The 17,815-nt window shown below is 44.9% G+C and overlaps 1 protein-coding gene and 1 long non-coding RNA gene across 6 annotated transcripts in view; one reads left to right on the forward strand and one right to left on the reverse strand.

Annotated features, from left to right (window-relative positions):
• The window catches only part of EPN2 (epsin 2), an 81,399-nt gene that overhangs the window by 28,393 nt on the left and 35,191 nt on the right, over positions 1-17,815 (forward strand). The window lies entirely within an intron of this gene.
• Positions 1,146-17,815, reverse strand: part of LOC120943236 — a 104,387-nt gene continuing 87,717 nt past the window's right edge. Inside the window, exons 3-4 of the long non-coding RNA XR_005750274.1 lie at positions 6,203-6,310; positions 1,146-1,319 (exon numbers count right to left, since the gene is read on the reverse strand). This is a non-coding gene — a long non-coding RNA (uncharacterized LOC120943236). The remainder of the gene's footprint in view (positions 1,320-6,202; positions 6,311-17,815) is intronic.

Here is a 17,815-nt window from a genome sequence, read left to right on the forward strand (position 1 = left end):
ACATGTTGGGGGCATGGCTTTGAGTGGGATTGAGCAGTGTGCTGAATTGTGCTCAGTGTGTGGCCCATTACTTGAATGGTAGATTACAGTGGAGCAAGGGCAGAATCCAAGTCAAGAATCAGCAGACTAATGCCACGTACACACAATCGGAAATTCCGACAAGAAAACTGTGGATTTTTTCTGACGGAATGCTGGCTCAAACTTGTGTTGCATACACACGGTCACACAAATCTTGTCAGAAATTCCGACCGTCAAGAACGCGGTGACGTACAACGAGCTGAGATCAATGAAGTTCAATAGGCAGTTCGGCTCTTCTGCTTGATTTTAAGCATGCATGTTTTTTTGCGCGTCGGAAATTGCATACCGACGAGCGGATTTTCGATAGGAATTTTTCTGGCGGCGAAAGTCCAATAGAGCATACGCACGGTCAGAATTTCCGACCAAAAGCTCACATTGGAATTTTCTTGTCGGATTTTCCGATCGTGTGTACGCGGCATTACATTTAGCTATGGTGGATCTTTCTGTGTAAATGAATGACAGGAAGACAGTGGCCGTAGCCGCCTGCTGGTTATATGGAGCCTTTAGGGAAAGATGATTGCCACTTCACACAGAAAGATGGGTCCAGGCTTGGACATCCGTCCCTAAATGTAGGTAACCGTTCCATGTTCGGTTACATGCCAACAGAGATGGCTCCTCTCAGCCTTTCATTGTTTTGTACAGAATGAGTGCCCACCGCTGTTCACATAACCATCATCCCAGCCCCAATAATCTGTTGATTTTTGCTGCTTGAATCAGTTGTATGCCGCGAATCGCTCCTGTGAGGGAGGCCTTAGACTCTTTTTTTGTGTTGTTACGCTTGTATTAAGTTATGATAATGCATGCCAAAGCAATGTTGTGAATTACACCTCAGTGCACTAAGCAACAACATGCTTTGCAGTGTGTTGTATTACAAAAATTGCGACACATCTGATTTTCTGGATGTTTGGTGCGTTGGCAGGCCATTGAGCTGTACTGAAGGTCTTGTTTTTCTGACTTGCACAAGTGAGCGACTCTAAGCAACCCCCCCCCCCATATCTCTTCTGCAGCCCAGCTTTGGCTTCCACAACAAATAATATCATGTTGTTTGAACTTGTCCTCACCACCCAACGCTTCATCCAATCAGAATCTACGCAAGTTCACAATAGATGACAACGTCTGACATCACAGGTGGTGGAGGTGGGTTATGGAAACCATGGCAGGCCTTGATTCTGAGCCCTGAGTTAAAACATTGGTGGCACCCAGGGAAGGATTTGTTGGATAGACATGTAGACAACTGAAACCTTGGGGAAGAATCATAAATGATATCTTCATGTAAACATATTTAGTGAAATGTAAAGTTGACTGTCTATGTTACAATAAACAAAAGCTGGAGTTCCCCTTAATAAAAAAGCACCCGCAAAAATCCTGGGATGCGATACAGTACGGCATCTAAAGACCAGGGGTACTGTCTCACCCATACGTTCGGTGGTGCTATTCCCCTCAACTCCTAAACACTGATGATGCTGACACACTAAGGTTGGGGAGGACTTTAAAGGAGTTCTAGAGGAGGAAGGGAATAAAGCAACCTCAGTCTCACCCTAGGGTTGCTTTATTCCCTTCCTCCTCTAGAACTCCTTTGGGGTCCTCCCCAACCTTTGTGTGGAGTTCCCTTTAAGCCTACATTCACACCAGCGATTTGTGCAAATTGCAGCGTCAGGAATCTTCTGATTCCTGCTGCTGCTGCGATAGGCTAGGTGTTCACTATAATGGCGGGTCAACAGCAGCCGCAGCTATTCGCAGCTGTCTGCCCAGCCAGCGAGTACCTGCTGTGAGCCCTGCTGGATGACTGTGCATGTCCAGCAGCGAACACTGCAGGTAATCGCTGTCTGTGCTGATAGCTGTGAATAGCTTAAGCTGCCAGCAACCAGTCATCTTACTGAACGGGGCTGGCGGGCACACCTTGCCCATCACAGCAGCAGCAGGATTCAGAAGATTCCTGTCGCTGCAATTTGCACAAATTGCCTAAATCGCTGGTGTGAATAGAGCCTAAAAGAAACAGTTTCAGAAGCTTCAGATGGAAGCAGCCATACTCTCTCACATGATGCATACTAATGGCAGGGCACGTGAAGATACGGCTCTTTCATTTTACTGCAACTGCCCAGGCATTAGAAAGTGGCATATGAGTGAAGAAATTACCTTGTCTATAGGAGGAGACAGCAATTAAAGTGGACCTGTCACAAGAATTAGCAACACCACCCTACAACATTTTTAAATTAATATAAAAACATATTGCAAAACTGAAGTGTTAGGCAACTGAATTTATCCAAAACAGTCAAGCCTCAGCGCTCACTCCGTCTCACATCCGACTGTACAACAGTAGTGTCTCAGGCGATGCTGCTTTCCTTGAGCGGGGAAACTCTATAAGAAAATAAAGGGGAACTCAAACACCTAGTGCATTACCCTAATCACCATAGAATTTATTAAGAAGCCAAAGGCATACTCACAAACTTGAGGACATCACAGGGCTCTGAGGAAGGGAGCCTGACTCCCGAGACGCGTGAGCTTTCCCAGCATAGCGATCTGGGATCCACCATGTTAGAGCTGTGATTTTAAATGCTTGTGATGTCCTCAAGTTTGTTAGTATGTCTTTGGCTTCCTTATAAATTCTATGTTAATTAGGGTATGTGCACAGAGAGGTATCTCTCGATGGGGATACCATTTCACAGCCACAATTTAAACCTATACAAACAGTGGGGGAACCGGACCATCAGAACACTGTAAAGCTGCCCGCAACAGCAAGGCACAATGTGAGAACTACGGTCTCCCACCCACTGTTTGTATAGATTTCAATTGTGCCTGTGAAATGGTATCTCCCATCGAGAGATACCTCCTACGATGTGCGATTGCGCCCTGTTCACATCACTCCAGCTGATCGGCAACCCAGCTGGAGTGCGGCTCCTTCCTGCACATGCGCAGGCATTATTCGATAGGGGGGCACTTCTCGACAGAACACCGGCTAAACAGAATAACAAATGCTTTGATTGCTAAAACAGTTCATAAATCCACATTTCAGCTGTGTATTTCACTGCGTCCCCAGAGTTTAGCTATGAATCTAGGTCTGTTTTTAAAGTTTCAGGAGGGGCACGTAAAACAGATCAAAGTTATCTGAGGGTGGCACCATCCCTCGAATGAAACGAAAGTCAGCAAATGAACAGCTGCTCTTCTTCCTTATCTGTAGCATAGAGACACATCTAATCTCTCATTTCTATACATGCGGTGTGACAATGCGCAAGTCCCAGGCTCCACCCTCCGTCATTATCACCCCCCCTGGCTAATCCAATTTAGCCGTCTTTTGAAATGGAGAATGGCGTTCTGCCTGCTGACTTTCAAAATCCAAACTAATTATCCCTTGAAGTCGACGGAGTGTTAAAAGCTTAGTTGATTTTTTTGTTTTGCATGGCTTGAAGGACAGGAACAAAATGGCTTGTATTTGCAGATGGCGATGCAGTTCTGATTGCATTCCTGTGATTCCATTCATTCGCAACAGAAAGCTAACCATTTGCATTTTTGTTGCAAATTTGATGTGACCGGATATCAGTGCAATTTACAATTGTTTTGTCCTGATCTTCAAGTCAACCTCAGCTTTACCAAAGCAAGACAAAGCAACAGGTTTAAACGGGAACTTTAGATATTCTTTATTTAATTGCTGGGAAGTAGATTATTGTCTAGCACAGTGGTCTCCAAACTGTGGCCCTTTGCTTGATAATATCCGGCCCCTGGGGCAGTATTTTATTCACTGACACCAACGAAGCAGCACAGTTCCTTCCAATGACACCAACAATGAGGCCCAATAATACCAATGATGAGGGACCATTCCTTCCAATGACACCAACAATGAGGCCTAATGATACCAATGATGGGGGACCAATTCTCCCAATGACACCAACAATGAGGTCTAATGACACCAACAATGGGGGACCATTCCTCCCAATTACACCCACAATGAGGCCTAATGACACCAATGATGGGGGACCAATTCTCCCAATGACACCAACAATGAGGTCTAATGATACCAATGATGGGGGACCATTCCTTCCAATGACACCAACAATGGGGCATAATGACACCAATGATGGGGGACCAATTCTCCCAATGACACCAACAATGAGGTCTAATGACACCAACAATGGGGGACCATTCCTCCCAATTACACCCACAATGAGGCCTAATGACACCAATGATGAGGGACCATTTCTTCCAATGACACCAACAATGAGGCCTAATGACACCAATGATGGGGGACCATTCCTCCCAATGACACCAACAATGAGGCCTAATGACACCAACGATAGGGCACAGTTCCCCTCAATGACCCTGTACAATGTCAGGAATGCAGCCAGGGATGATGTATTTGCTGCATGCATGCACAGGTATCCCATTAGGCAGCTGCTTCTGATGTATCAATGACTAGAAGACAGTAATGTTGGAAGATGATAACAGCATTGATCTGTCATCGCTGGAGTTGCAGACTGGCCATACATTATACAATTTTCTTGCATAACTTTCCTTTTAGATTTACCAAAACCATACAATCTGCAATCAAACCTGAACACTTCCAATATGTATGCAATCAGGCAGGCTCTTGCACTACATAGTTGAAGGTAAATCTAAAGGAAATTTAATTAAAAAAATGGTATAATTTATGGCCAGCTTAAAGTTCTGCTATACTCAGCCATCATGCTACCCAACTGTTGATAAATCTAAAGGAGATTATATAATCTGACTGTAACATGCGTGGTCAAATTAGGGACTATTCAGAAGAGTGCCCTAACATGGTAGAGCATGTTACAAGTGCTGTTGCACTACAACACACCTGCCACATAACACTACATGGGGAAGGTGCATCGCAATGCATAGTAACCCAATATCATGTATTGCGATGCATTGATCAACCTTGTTGCGGGTATGATTTTTTCAGTCTTTTGGGGGTGTATCCTTTTAAAGAGCTGCTGTAAAAAAATGGGGGAGATTTACTAAAGCTGGAGCGTGCAAAATCTGGTGCAGCTCGAAATAGAAACCAGTTTCCAGATTTTATTGTCAAAGCTTAAAAGGGGTTGTAAAGGTACATGCTTTTTCACCTTAATGCATTCTATGCATTAAGGTGAAAAAACATCTGAGGATTAGCGGCCCCCCAGCCCCGCGTTTACTTACCTGACCCCTGGAAAGTCCAGTGCCGTGAACGTGCTGGCTTCTCGACTCATTCATTGGTTGATTGATAGCAGCACAGCCATTGGCTCCCGCTGCTGTCAATCAAATCAATGATGCGGCGTCCCGGGGGGCGGAGCTGAGTGATACAGTCGACAGCTATAGCTATAGGGAGCTTCCCATGAAGGGGGTTAGCTGACGTGGGGAGGAGCCAAGACAGCCGCTGAGGGACCCCAGAAGACCAGGATCGGGGCCACTCTGTGCAAAACGAGCTTCACAGTGGAGGTAAGAATAACATGTTTGTTATATATAAAAAAAAAAAAACGGGGACCTTTATTGTCCTTTAATTTGAACAAGATGAAGTTAGAAGCTGATTGGCACAGTTGCACCAGATTCTAAGTGCTCCAGTCTTAGTAAATCCCCCCCACTGTATGATATGGCGTGTTGACATGGGTGTGTTAAAGGGCCACTAAAGGATTTTTTTTTTTTTTTTAGCTAAATAGCTTCCTTTACCTTACTGCAGTCCTGGTTTCATGTCCTCATTGTTCGTTTTTGCTCTGATGTTGCTGTAATTCTTCTCTGTTCTGGACACTTCCTGGTTGTCTGTTTCCCGATGACCACAGTACTGGGAGATTCTAGTTTCATTTTCCAAACCATCACTGTTCTATGGCTCTGTACATGCACAGAGGCAGGATAACATGCAAAAACGAAACTAGATGCAACAAGGAAACTAGATGCAAAAACGAAACTAGAGGTACATTATATGATTGATTTTTATATATTTGTAATCAATTTTAAAGGGAATCGGTAAACTATTATATCTCTATACCCTGTAAACAGTCATTTCAGCAAAAAAATTTTTTCCTTTACAACTCCTTTAAGTGCACCACAGTGGACCTCCCAGGTGTAACTGTGTCCATAACATAAAACAGAAAAGGGGAGGTCCAACTGAGAATTATATTTTAGGTTGGGTTCATACCTGTCAGGCTGTGGTTTGTAAAGAGGTTGCATCTTATCTGTCATTCTTTTTAGCCAGTCCTTTGATCCAACGCCCCTGCTGGACAGCATAGCCAGGTTGGTGACCTCACTTTACAGAGAGAAAATACAGATGTTAGTCTCTTTGGCAGGTGATAATTTGTCAGCAAATATACAGTGAATCTTGGGTTTCATTTGATCCTTTATGTATGAGTAGATCCATCTGACGACTAGTGTAATGGATGATTTAAAAATGTAAAAAAAAAAAAACACGGGGACCATAGAAAAAGTGTTAGCGGTTGAATACTGGATATCTACCTCTAGCAGCTTGCATTTTCACTTCTGCTTTAAAAATGTTATCTGGCCACTATAGACAGCTCTGAATCTGACCTTTGCACTAGTATTGATAGGGGAGCACCATGGTGATGGCCTATAATTGAAGCACATTGGTTTGTGTAGACATAGTCAGGATGTATGGCATACGGGTCATTAATATTATAATAACATGGATGGTTGTGTTTTGTTATCTGCCTGCAGTTATGTGCGATGTCCTCACAGGTGAGTGTATTGTCTCAGGCATGGCAATTTGCACGGATTGCATGGCTCCAGTTGACGCCACCAGACACCCCTCTGCCGGACATGGCCATATGCTGTGCTGCAAATCTTTGGATGATTGCTCCTGTTTTTCTATGAAACAACATGGCGATGGAGGTGTCTGGTCATGCTTCCGACCCCTGCTCCCTTGGTATGAACATGCACACTTGATTGGTCTAAGCCAGTGATCTCCAAACTGTGGCCCGAGGGCCGGATGCGGCCCTTTGCTTGCCTTTATCCGGCCCTTGGGGCAGTGTGCCTCCCACTGATACGAGACACTATTCTGACATCTGACACCAACAGTGGAGATCTATTTCTCCCACCGACACCACTAATGGGCCACTATTCCCCCCTATGATACAAACAATGGGGCACTATTTCTCCCCCTAATACCAGATGTTTAGTCCCATTGATGCCATGAAAATTTCAACCCCCGCTGGCCAAAGTCTGGCCCTCCAAGGGTCTGAAGGACAATAAACCGGCCCTTTGTTTAGAATGTTTGGAGACCCCTGGTCTAAGCATACATGTTTATGTAAGTATCTGTATAAAGATCACATGATGCAGGTACAATCCAACCACCCAACACTGTCTGTGACCAGCTTCAAAGATAAGAATGGGTTCAGCCTGGGAGAGTTGCATAGTACATCCCTGCAGGAGAGCGGTGAACAGAATACGATGCACAGCCTGTGAATGCCAGCTTACATAAACGGGTGATTGTCCTGAGGCTGGCCCGTCTGCATCTATTGTGGTCAAATCATGTGACTCCTCCATAGTCATCCCTGATCTAGACGAAAGGTCTGGATCTCTATACAGCAACACCCAATGTCTCCAGTTTATATACAGCTCATGGGCATGACCTGATCAACGATCTGTATGGGCAGCTGCAGACAGACCAGGTCAGGCCTGGCCGTGAAATTATAGAGGAAATAAAGTAATCTGATAGGCTACAAAACCGTGCCCAATCACTGCTGTTTTTCCCCCCCGAGATATTCAGGCTTTGGAACTGTGCAGAACATCTGTGTCAGTCTCCCATGTATCTCCCCATTGGCTAAAAGTGGTTCTAGAAGAATAAGGCCCCTTTCACACTTGTGCGACTTGAAGCAATGCCTGTGTAATCTTGAGGTCCATGGCTTATTTTCGGGGGAAACACGGTAGTATGTATCATTTAGTTTTATTTTGCTATCTGCTCTTCTGCCCAGTGGCATTGCATGGCATCCCTAGTGGATAAAACTGAAATGCTTTAACAAGTCAGATGTATGTGTATATAAAGAAACCACCTATGAGGAAATAAGTTCCTGTTATCGGTCAGTAACTTGCGCCAATTTTTATTTCCTGCACTAGATACAGCGAGGTGCACCGGAACCAAACAATGACAAGCTCACAGCACCTCCAGTTATGGCAGTTGATCGTTTTTGTTTTTTTCTTACTATTTGTTGTTTAACAGCTGTAGAGTTCTTAGTAGAGTACAACAGAGGATACAGTAGTTTAACCTCTTCCCGCCCGCAGGGCAGGTTTTTACAGCCACATTGCCTGGGGGCCCCATCATCTCCTGATGCCCATGGGCCCTATAATCTCCTATTGCCCGGGGGCCCCATGAGTTGTCAGTCTGCCCTTGCGTGACAGTAAATCAAGCCGAAAAAATATATATAATAAATGTAATCCTTAGTCCCTGTTGAGAACTAAGCCGTTCTCCACAGGGACTAGGTATTACATTTATTATATATATTTTTTTCAGCTTGATTTACTGTCACGATTTATATTTGGATGTTTTATTGCAATGTTGGCACTTTAAAATTGGGAAGATTTTGAGTGAGATAGCGTAGCATTTTAAATTATATTGTCATCACATGGCTTTATGAGACGCAATTTGTGCTAGCAGCTGTCATTTATTATTACACATTCTTTATATATATATATATATATTTAATAGGTAGCTCGCAAGGTCCTCATAGTCCATGTGTATAGTCCTGTCAGGTTGTATGGCTAGCATTCATGGCGGTCGGGGGTGGTAAAACTGTGTCTCATTCGCTTCTTTTACCCACCACCCCTGTTGCTCTTGTGAACAAGCCCTATGGACTCTTGCACGTGGACATAATTCACTGATGTTTATACCCAGGATCTAGGTGGCAGAGACTGGAAGAAGGTCCCGTTTAAAAATCAAAAAACATAGACCTTGCGTGTACACACGTACAGGCATGGAAAAGTGCGTAGGTGTATACATGTGTATAATTTCCCTTCTGGCTGCCATTATTTCAATTTATGCATTCATATGTATTTGGGTATACATGTGCATATGCATAAATTGCTGCACTGAAACGTAAAATGTTATATATATATATATATATATATATATATATATATATATATATATATTTTTTTTTTTTTTTTTTCCAGCTAAATGGATTTTAATGCTGCTGATTTTGCATTGTCCCATAGCGCCAATTCAGACATGTGGTCATCTAAACAAGTGCATTCAGCCAGTTGAACGGCCACATGCTGCACACATGAGCAGTAAAAATGAAATGGCATGTCGTAATAGGCAGGTGGTACCACTGCAGAATTCGACCCATACAGTGGTTGTGCATTTTTTTGTGTTAAAATAGGTCCTGTAGAGCCAGTGGTTCTCAACCTCAGTCTTCAAGTACCCCCAATGGTCCATGTTTTCAGGTTTTTCTTTACTTTGTACAGCGGCTTTAAATCAATATTAATAACATGGCATTGGTAAGAGCTATTTTATCTAAGGGAAGTTCCAGAAGCACGACATGAGGACTGAGGTTGTGAACCTCTGCTGTAGAGGAGACACCTGTATGCAGATCTGTAATAAAACAACCTTACATGGCTACAAATGCGATCGTGTGCAAGGCCTATGGATATTTAAAGCACAGAAGATCGGATCCATAGACTGCGTGGGTTTCCTCCAGGTACTCCTGGTTTCCTCCCACACTCCAAAAACATGCTGGTAATTTAATTGAATCCTGTCTAAATTGCCCCTAGTATGTGCATGTATGAATGTGAGTTAGTGTAAGCTCCTTCAAGGTAGGGACTGATGTTAATGTACATTGTAAAGCGCTGCATGAATTGACAGCACTATATAAGCACCTGAAATAAATAATAAAATAAAAAAATAATAGAAAGTGTTCCCTTAGAAGTTGACCCTATGAATTAGGGAAGGTGGAGTAGATATATGGGGGTAGGGGGGCACACCGCCACCTGAAGTTGGAGGCGGGGGGGAGGGGATGTGTGAAATCCAGGGGTACCATTTCACCAGATACTTTATTTTTTTTCTAGAGAAAGGGTCTCTTTACACTAATGAAAATCTATTGTTAGGGTTCTAGCTGTGAGATGCAGATACAGGAATGTACAGCAGAGGAGTGGAAGTAAAGCTTACTATGCACATACCAAGGCCAGTGGGGGAGAACACATTGTAACCGGCCTCCCTTCCTCTGTATGCTGGATTTCCTCTCTGCCTACACATTAACCCCCCCAGTGTACCAGAAACAAGTCTGGAAATCTGATCAGACCACCGATACACACAGCTGAATTGATCTGTTTAATGTATACATTGGGATGTGTGGTCATAAAGTGAAGGTGTAGTGACAGCTTGTTTTCTGATTGGCCGATTCTGTACACTGTGAATTTTTTGCACCAATGAGGCAATCTCTAGGCATATGTAGGAAACTAGCCCAGAAAAAAAAAAACTTATCGTGTCCATACACACATTAATAAATTATTGATTTATTTTCCGATTGATCTCTTCCACTGGGTTAAAGTGGAGGTCCGCCCACCCCTGCAAAAATGAAAAGTCAGCAGCTACACACTTCAGCTGCTGGCTTTTAATAAAAGGACACTTACCTGTCCTGGAGTCCAGCGATGTCGGCACCGCAGCTGATTTTTTCATCAGCAATTGTGTGCATGCCGCCGCCATTGCATATAAGGGAAACTCGGCAGTGTAGCATTACGGCTTCATGCCATGTCCCTACTGCACATGCGCGAGGCACTGCTGCGCTCTTCTACTGGCCCGACAGTTGGGGGAAGGAGGAGGCAGCCGAGCTGTGACGTAATTTGCCTCGGCCCGGACTCACGGAAATAGGGACAGGTATCTGCTTCCCTCTCCCCCCACCGAAAGGTGCCAAATGTGGCACTGGAGGGGGGGGGAGACAAATAAAGGAAGTTCAGTTTTTTTGGGTGGAACTCCACTTTAGGAATGGCTGTGCCTGCACAGCTGTGTATGCCAGGTCCATGGCAGAAGTCTGGTGATCCCTACTCCCTTCCTCCAGCAGGTCTCTACCTTCATACAGACCTGAGGCTTAGAGAAGACCTTGCAGGAGGATGTGCACTGCACCTGCACCACACTACAATCTTAATTGTTTTATTATGCATTTTCATTTCTGGTACTTATATATAGCAATGTCAATTTGTGCAGCGCTTTTCATATTAATTATATATTCACATCAGTCCCTGACCCCAAGGAGCCTACATTCTTAGGTCGCTAACTTCATACATACACACACTAGGGCCAATTTAGACAGGAGCCAATTATCCTCCCAGCATGTCTTTGGAGTGTGGGAGGAAACCCACACAGGCACAAGGAGAACATGCAAAACCCAGGCAGGTAGTGTTATAGTTGGGATTAGGGATGAGCTCCGGTGTGTTTGCCACGTGCAGAGCCCGCCAGGAAGTCTACCCGGCGCTGCGCTAACCACAGGCAGTGAGACATTTCCCGATCTCTGCAGCCGAGCATCGGGACAATGTCTCCCTGCCTGTGATTAGCGCAGGGCCGTGCACACTTCCTGGCGGGCTCTGCACGTGGACTGTGCGAACACGCCGGAGCTCACCCCTAGCTTGGGATTCAAACCAATGACCCTACCTGCTGCTATAATTGCAAATATTAGTAAATACCCATTGATCATTTTATCAATGTTGCCGCATTTATTACGTGGGGGCAAAAGATGGACAAAATCTTTAAAGTGAAATTGTTGTTTGCCAGTAATAGGCGGAGTAATTGTTTTTATTTATAGAATGCACTGTAGGGCAGCTGTGCTCTCTTCTCATACCACTCCAATCTGTTACCAGTCCCCCCCGAGGAATACCCAATACTCCCAGGTACTGAGGGACACTTCCGCTGCCTCTCCATATCATAGCCCGGTTCCCTAAGTGGCCTGTCGCTAGAGGAGCATAGATGCTTGAGATGTCTTTTGTAAGGACAGCCTAATACTTTAGTATGAGCAAGGTACAGAATTTTTTTTAAATGCATCTAAAGCTGATTTTTGGCTAAGCTCAGTTTTGGGACAGTTAGTGACAGAACTGGAATGTTGATTTTTAGAGCAAGGCTTGGTGAGCCTCCAGACCAAGCCAATGGGAGCTACACTAGGGCTGGAAATGGCAAACATGGAGCATGGCCTACACTAGGTCTCACCATCCATCTGTACATTTCCAGGACACACTCCTATACCATCTATTACTCTATTTCCAGGATTCCTGACAGTCCTTCCAATGCTGCTTCAGAATCTCTGACCTTAACTCCAGTATCCCTGCCAGAGCTTCCAGTGGATCCTCTAAGAATCTATGCCAACACTTGGTGCTCATAGAATCCATGCCAGGTTTTCCAGCATCATTGCCAGTACTTCAAATGTTACTCATAAAATCTCTGCCAGTAATTCCATTGGGGGTTAACAGAATCCCTGCCAGGACTTCAGCGGTTTCTGAAATGATGCTGGGTGTGTCCCCTGACCCAGAGGGAAATTAAGGCATCAGCTCTGGAAGTGGTTGGTGCTGTTTTTAGTTTTTTTGCTAGCTGCTCTGCTGGTGTATAAGAGCTGTATTATTATACGTCTGGCTGCAATTTTTATTATTAATCTGGCTTCTATTGTGTTTGCTGCCTACCTTGACTCCTGCTTCGACCCAACTTTTTTCTCTTGATTGCTGCCAACCTCAACCCCTGCCTGAACCCAACTTCTCTCTAGATTGCTGCCTGCCTTGACCTAACTATTTTGTGGATCCCCCAGTGTACGGTCTTCACATTGTAGCCTTCCCTGTCCCTGATCGCCGCTTGGTAGGGTGATCCCGGAGGCATTGGCCTGTTACCAGCAAACACTGAAACACCATCTCCACCACCAGGAGCTCTGGTGAAAACCAGCTGGTGCTTAGACTAATGCCACGTACACACGATCGGATTTTCCGTCGGAAAAACCTTTGATGTTTTTTCCGACGGAATTCCGCTGAAGCTTGGCTTGCATACACACGGTCACACAAAAGTTCTCTGAACTTTCGACCGTCAAGAACGCGGTGACGTACAACACTACGACAAGCCGAGAAAATCAAGTCACGGTCGGAATTTACAATCGTGTGTATGCGGCATTAGAGTTGTCACCTCATCTCTTTAAAACTAAGCACAGATTCTGTGGCTAATTAAGGTGGTAATTATACTCACTTGGTGCCTTATCTGCATTAAATTAGCCTCAGAACCTGTGTAATTCATATGTGTTTGGGTTTAAAGAGATGAGGTGGCAACCCTACTTCACGACTTGGGTGAGCCTGCGTCACCTGCCAGGGAGTGTAGGCTTTGTAGACATTACATGCAACATGTTTTCATAGCTCCCAACTGTCCCTGATTTCAGGGGATTGTCCCTCATTCCTCCTCATTTGTCCCTCATTTTGGCCTGATCTATATTGTTGTATATAAAATGCACTTTTTATCTTTCAAAAAGTGTTTCCCAGAGCTAAACCTTTCATCTAAATTGCTGCATTTGTAAATGTTAAAAGACAATATAAAGGAATAGTAGTGGTAAAAAAAAAAGCCTTGTGGATTTAATTAACCCTTTTGTTTTTGGTTAATTCTCCTTTAAGGGGGTGTGGCAGGGGGTGTGTCTTATGCCTACATGCATTTGCTAGTAGATGTCCCTCATTCCCATCTCAAAATGTTGGGAGGTATGTGATTTCCTGTCTACAAAATCCGTCAATATCGCCTGGTTCACGCTATTGCGGGTGGTTGAAGGTGCTGGAATCGCTGCTGTTCCCGCAACCAACTGCAACCAACTGCAGCCAAAACATCCTGCACTTTAGAAAGGAGCGGAACTGCCATCCATTCTTAATGGCACCCCCACACATCAAAAAACGCAGCACATTTGTGGGTGTGGGAAATCACACCCACAAATCACCATGCGATTTTCCTGCCACTGCGTTTTAAAAGTGGTACAGGAACCTTTGTCCTGCATGAAACGCAGGCACAGCAGCCCATTCACATGAATAGGCTGCTGTGCCTGTGCAATAAGTGTGAACCAAGCTTGAGGGCTTTTTTACACCAGGTGTGTTGAGCACAATGCAAGGGCACATAGAAAACCATTCTTTGCTATGTGCGCTGTTCACACCATACATGTGCGGTGATGTGTGTCACCTTGGTGAGTGGTGTTGAATGAAATGTGATTTTGTGACCCTTCAATCAAGTAAAAAAAAAAAAAGTAAACAGTGTGTAATGTGTTGTAACATGGCACCACACTGCCCTACACGACGCACATCAGTGCATGCAAGTAAGGCTGCATTCACATCTGAGCGACAGCCGCGTTCGCATGTAGCGGCGTATTTTGCCGGGAGTACAAAACTTTCACTTTTTTTTTTTTCTTTTTTCTCAAAGTCTTCCCATTGCTGTCAATGGGAAAACGCCTATGTCGCCTGAAAAAAAAGGGTCCGGGACTTTTTTTTCAGGCGACAGGCGTTCGGCGTCTATGAGATGTGAACCATCTCCATAGACAGCAATGGGAATTCTCCCCTCGAGCGACAGAAGCGTCCGGCGTCGGGCGTTTTGTCGCTCAGGTGTGAATGGGGTCTTATACTGGAGCATAATGCGCCCCTGCTGGTATGAACTGCCTACAACAAAACGGATTTGTAATTCTCTTTTCAAAGTTCACATAACCTGACCTTTCATAAATGTACTGGTATTGTTATCCAGACAGTGGCTCCGCTTTAAATGGAGCCTGTGGAGGCAGCGATAATCTGCCGCCGGTGACATGTGCCCACTTCTCCCGCCCCCCGCTGGCTGCCGGCTTGGCACAGCAAACACGAAGAACAGGAGACAGATGGTGCAATGGGAATCCTGCTTTAGTGATTAGCAGAGTTTGGAATTTATTTGTGCTACGGTGGAGGAGGCCGGGGATGACCGACCTATTAAACCAAGAAGGAAGCATCCAGAGGAGAGGGGCCTTAAGGCTTCATTTAGATATGACACCCGTTCTCCGTGAGGGCCATGTGATTGGTGCGCCGTGTTGTTAAAAAGAGACATGCATGTTCTCCATCCCTTTAGCTGCAGTGGCCAGGGTTGTACACATGTCCCAGCCGCAGGAGTTATATGCCTTGTCATGATTGGTGGGTGTAGCACCTGCCAAGCATGACCCATTCAAATGAATGAGGTCACTCTGCAAGTGCCTTGCAACTGTGTGCAGTACAGCAAACAAGGGGTTAAAGCAGGCAGCGTTGTGTTGCTTTCTCACTACCTGCATTAATCTATTGGACCCACAAGCATGCAGTTGTGGGGTGCCTGCAAAATGACCTTGTTTACATGAATAGATCGCGAGTGGCAGACGATAGACCCCATCGGGGTTTACTTCCTCTTTAAGGTTGCCTTCCGCTGCCTTAAAATATATGTCCAGCCAAAATATTTTTCTTAGCCCTGAACAGAGTGGAGAAGGGATAATACCCCTATCGACTTTTTATAGTTGCCTAGGGGTTTTTTGTAGAGCACAGGTGTCAAACACAAGGCCCGCAGGCCGAATACGGCCCTCCAGGCCATTTCATGTGGCCCCCGCACCCCTCCAGACCCTATACTTTCTAGTTTCAAGCAATGCATCCATCTTCTTCCCAGCAGCAGCATAAGGTAAGGGAGGTGCGCTGTGATGTAAGGGAGAGTGGAGGACTCAACTTCTGATGGTGGGGTGGCTCTTGACATCTAATGTAAGGGAAGGGGATGCGCTGGACATCTAATCTTATGCCCCATACACACAATCAGATTTTCCGACGGAAAAACCTTGGATGGTTTTTCCGATGGAATTCTGCTCAAGCTTGGCTTACATACACATGGTCACACAAAAGTTCTCAAAACTTTCGACCAGCAAGAACGCGGTGACATACAACACTACGACGAGCCGAGAAAATGAAGTTCGGAGCATGCGTCAAATTGTTTCCGTGGTGTTGGAATTGCGTGTTGGAATTGCTACAGACAATCGTAAATTTCGACAGCAAAAGTCCGATGGAGCATACACAGGGTCGGAATTTCCATTCAGAAGCTCACATCGGACTTTTGCTGGCGGATTTTCCAATCGTGTGTACGAGGCATTACAGTTACAACCGGCCCTTTTGAGGACAATCATAATGCTGATGCAGCCCACAATGAAAATGAGTTTGACACCCCTGTTGTAGAAAGATTTTACCTCCCTTCCTGTCCTGCTTACCTCATTTTACTAGACTAGAAGTGAAACAGAGACAGAAATAAAAACACTTCCTTTTTTTTTAATTATTTTTAGTAAAGAGGGAAGGTCAGGTTTTTATTTCTGTCTCACTCTGATGCATATCTTCTTTTCCTTTCTTTCTGGTAAATCAAAGTCACTATAACAGGAAGTGAGGGAGAGTCTGACTTAAAGCGGATGTGCATTGGGAAAAAAATAATAAAAGCCAGCAGCTACAAATACTGCAGCTGCTGACTTTTAATATTAGGACACTTACCTGTCCTGGAGTCCAGCGCCGATCGCAGCAGAGGATGAGCGATCGCTCGTCTCTCTGCTGCTCCCCCCGCCATCCACGCTGAGGGAACCAGGAAGTGAAGCGCTGCGGCTTCACTGCCCGGTTCCCAACGGCGCATGCACGAGTCGCGCCCGCCGATTGGCTCCCGCTGTGTGCTGGGAGCCGAGTGTTCCCAGCACACAATGGGGGGGGGGGGATGGGATGTGACGGAATGCTGCGGCAATATCGTTCTCTCCCCCTGCCCCCCCCCCCCAATTAGAGGCTCGGCCTGCCCCCAAAATTCTCCTCTGCAAATTATGCGGTGCCTCCTGGGATGCATGACGTGCAGTCCCATTCAGCAAAAGAGGGGTCTTGCACCCGTTAGAGCCGGCAGCTGTCACAGACAATATGGCGGCGCTGGACACGTGCAGTGGCTGCAGAGAGGAGGATCCCAGCAGCTCAATGCTGGACCCACTGGCTAGGTGAGTATGCTTTCTGTGCTGAAGAATGTAATAGGCATGCAGGGCATTTCAGCCCCAGAAGGTTTTACCCCCTCCTTCATGACAGGCCATTTTTTTTTTTTTTTTGCGATACTGCACTGTATTACTTTATCTGACAATTGCGCGGTCGTGCAACGCTGTACACAAAATCGATGTAATTTTTTCCCTACAAATAGAGCTTTCTTTTGGTGCTATTTGATCACCTCTGTGGTTTTTATTTTTTGCGCTATAAACAAAAAAAAAAAGAGCGACAATTTAGGGAAGAAATTATTTTGTTTTACTTTCTGCTATAAAACATACCCAATAATAATAAAAAATAAAAAATTGAATTTCTTCATCAATTTAGGCCGATATATATTCTTCTTTTTTTTTTTTGGTAGAAAAGAAAAATTGCAAAAGCGTACGTGGATTGGTTTGGGCAAAAGTTACAGCGTCTACAAACGATGGGATATTTTTATGGCACTTGTATTTTACTAGCAATGGCGGAAATCAGCGTTTTTTGTTTTTTTTTTGCAGGATTGCGGCAGACAAATCAGACACCTGACACTGTGATTCCATATTGGGAACCAGTGACATTATTACAATGATCAGTGCTAAAATATGCACTGTCACTGTACTGACAACACTGGCATGGAAGGGGTTAACACTAAGGGCAAACAAGGGGTTAAGTGTGTCCTTAGGAGGTGCTTTCTAACTGTGTGGGGGATGGACTGACTGGATAAAGACAGAGAACTGTGTTCCTGCTTAGCAGGAACACGAGATCTCCATATTCTTCCCTGTCAGAATGGCAATCTGCCTTGTTTACATAGGCAGAT

Source organism: Rana temporaria, chromosome 6, assembly GCF_905171775.1.
Source record: "Rana temporaria chromosome 6, aRanTem1.1, whole genome shotgun sequence".
In the NCBI taxonomy this organism is placed as follows: Eukaryota; Metazoa; Chordata; class Amphibia; order Anura; family Ranidae; genus Rana; species Rana temporaria.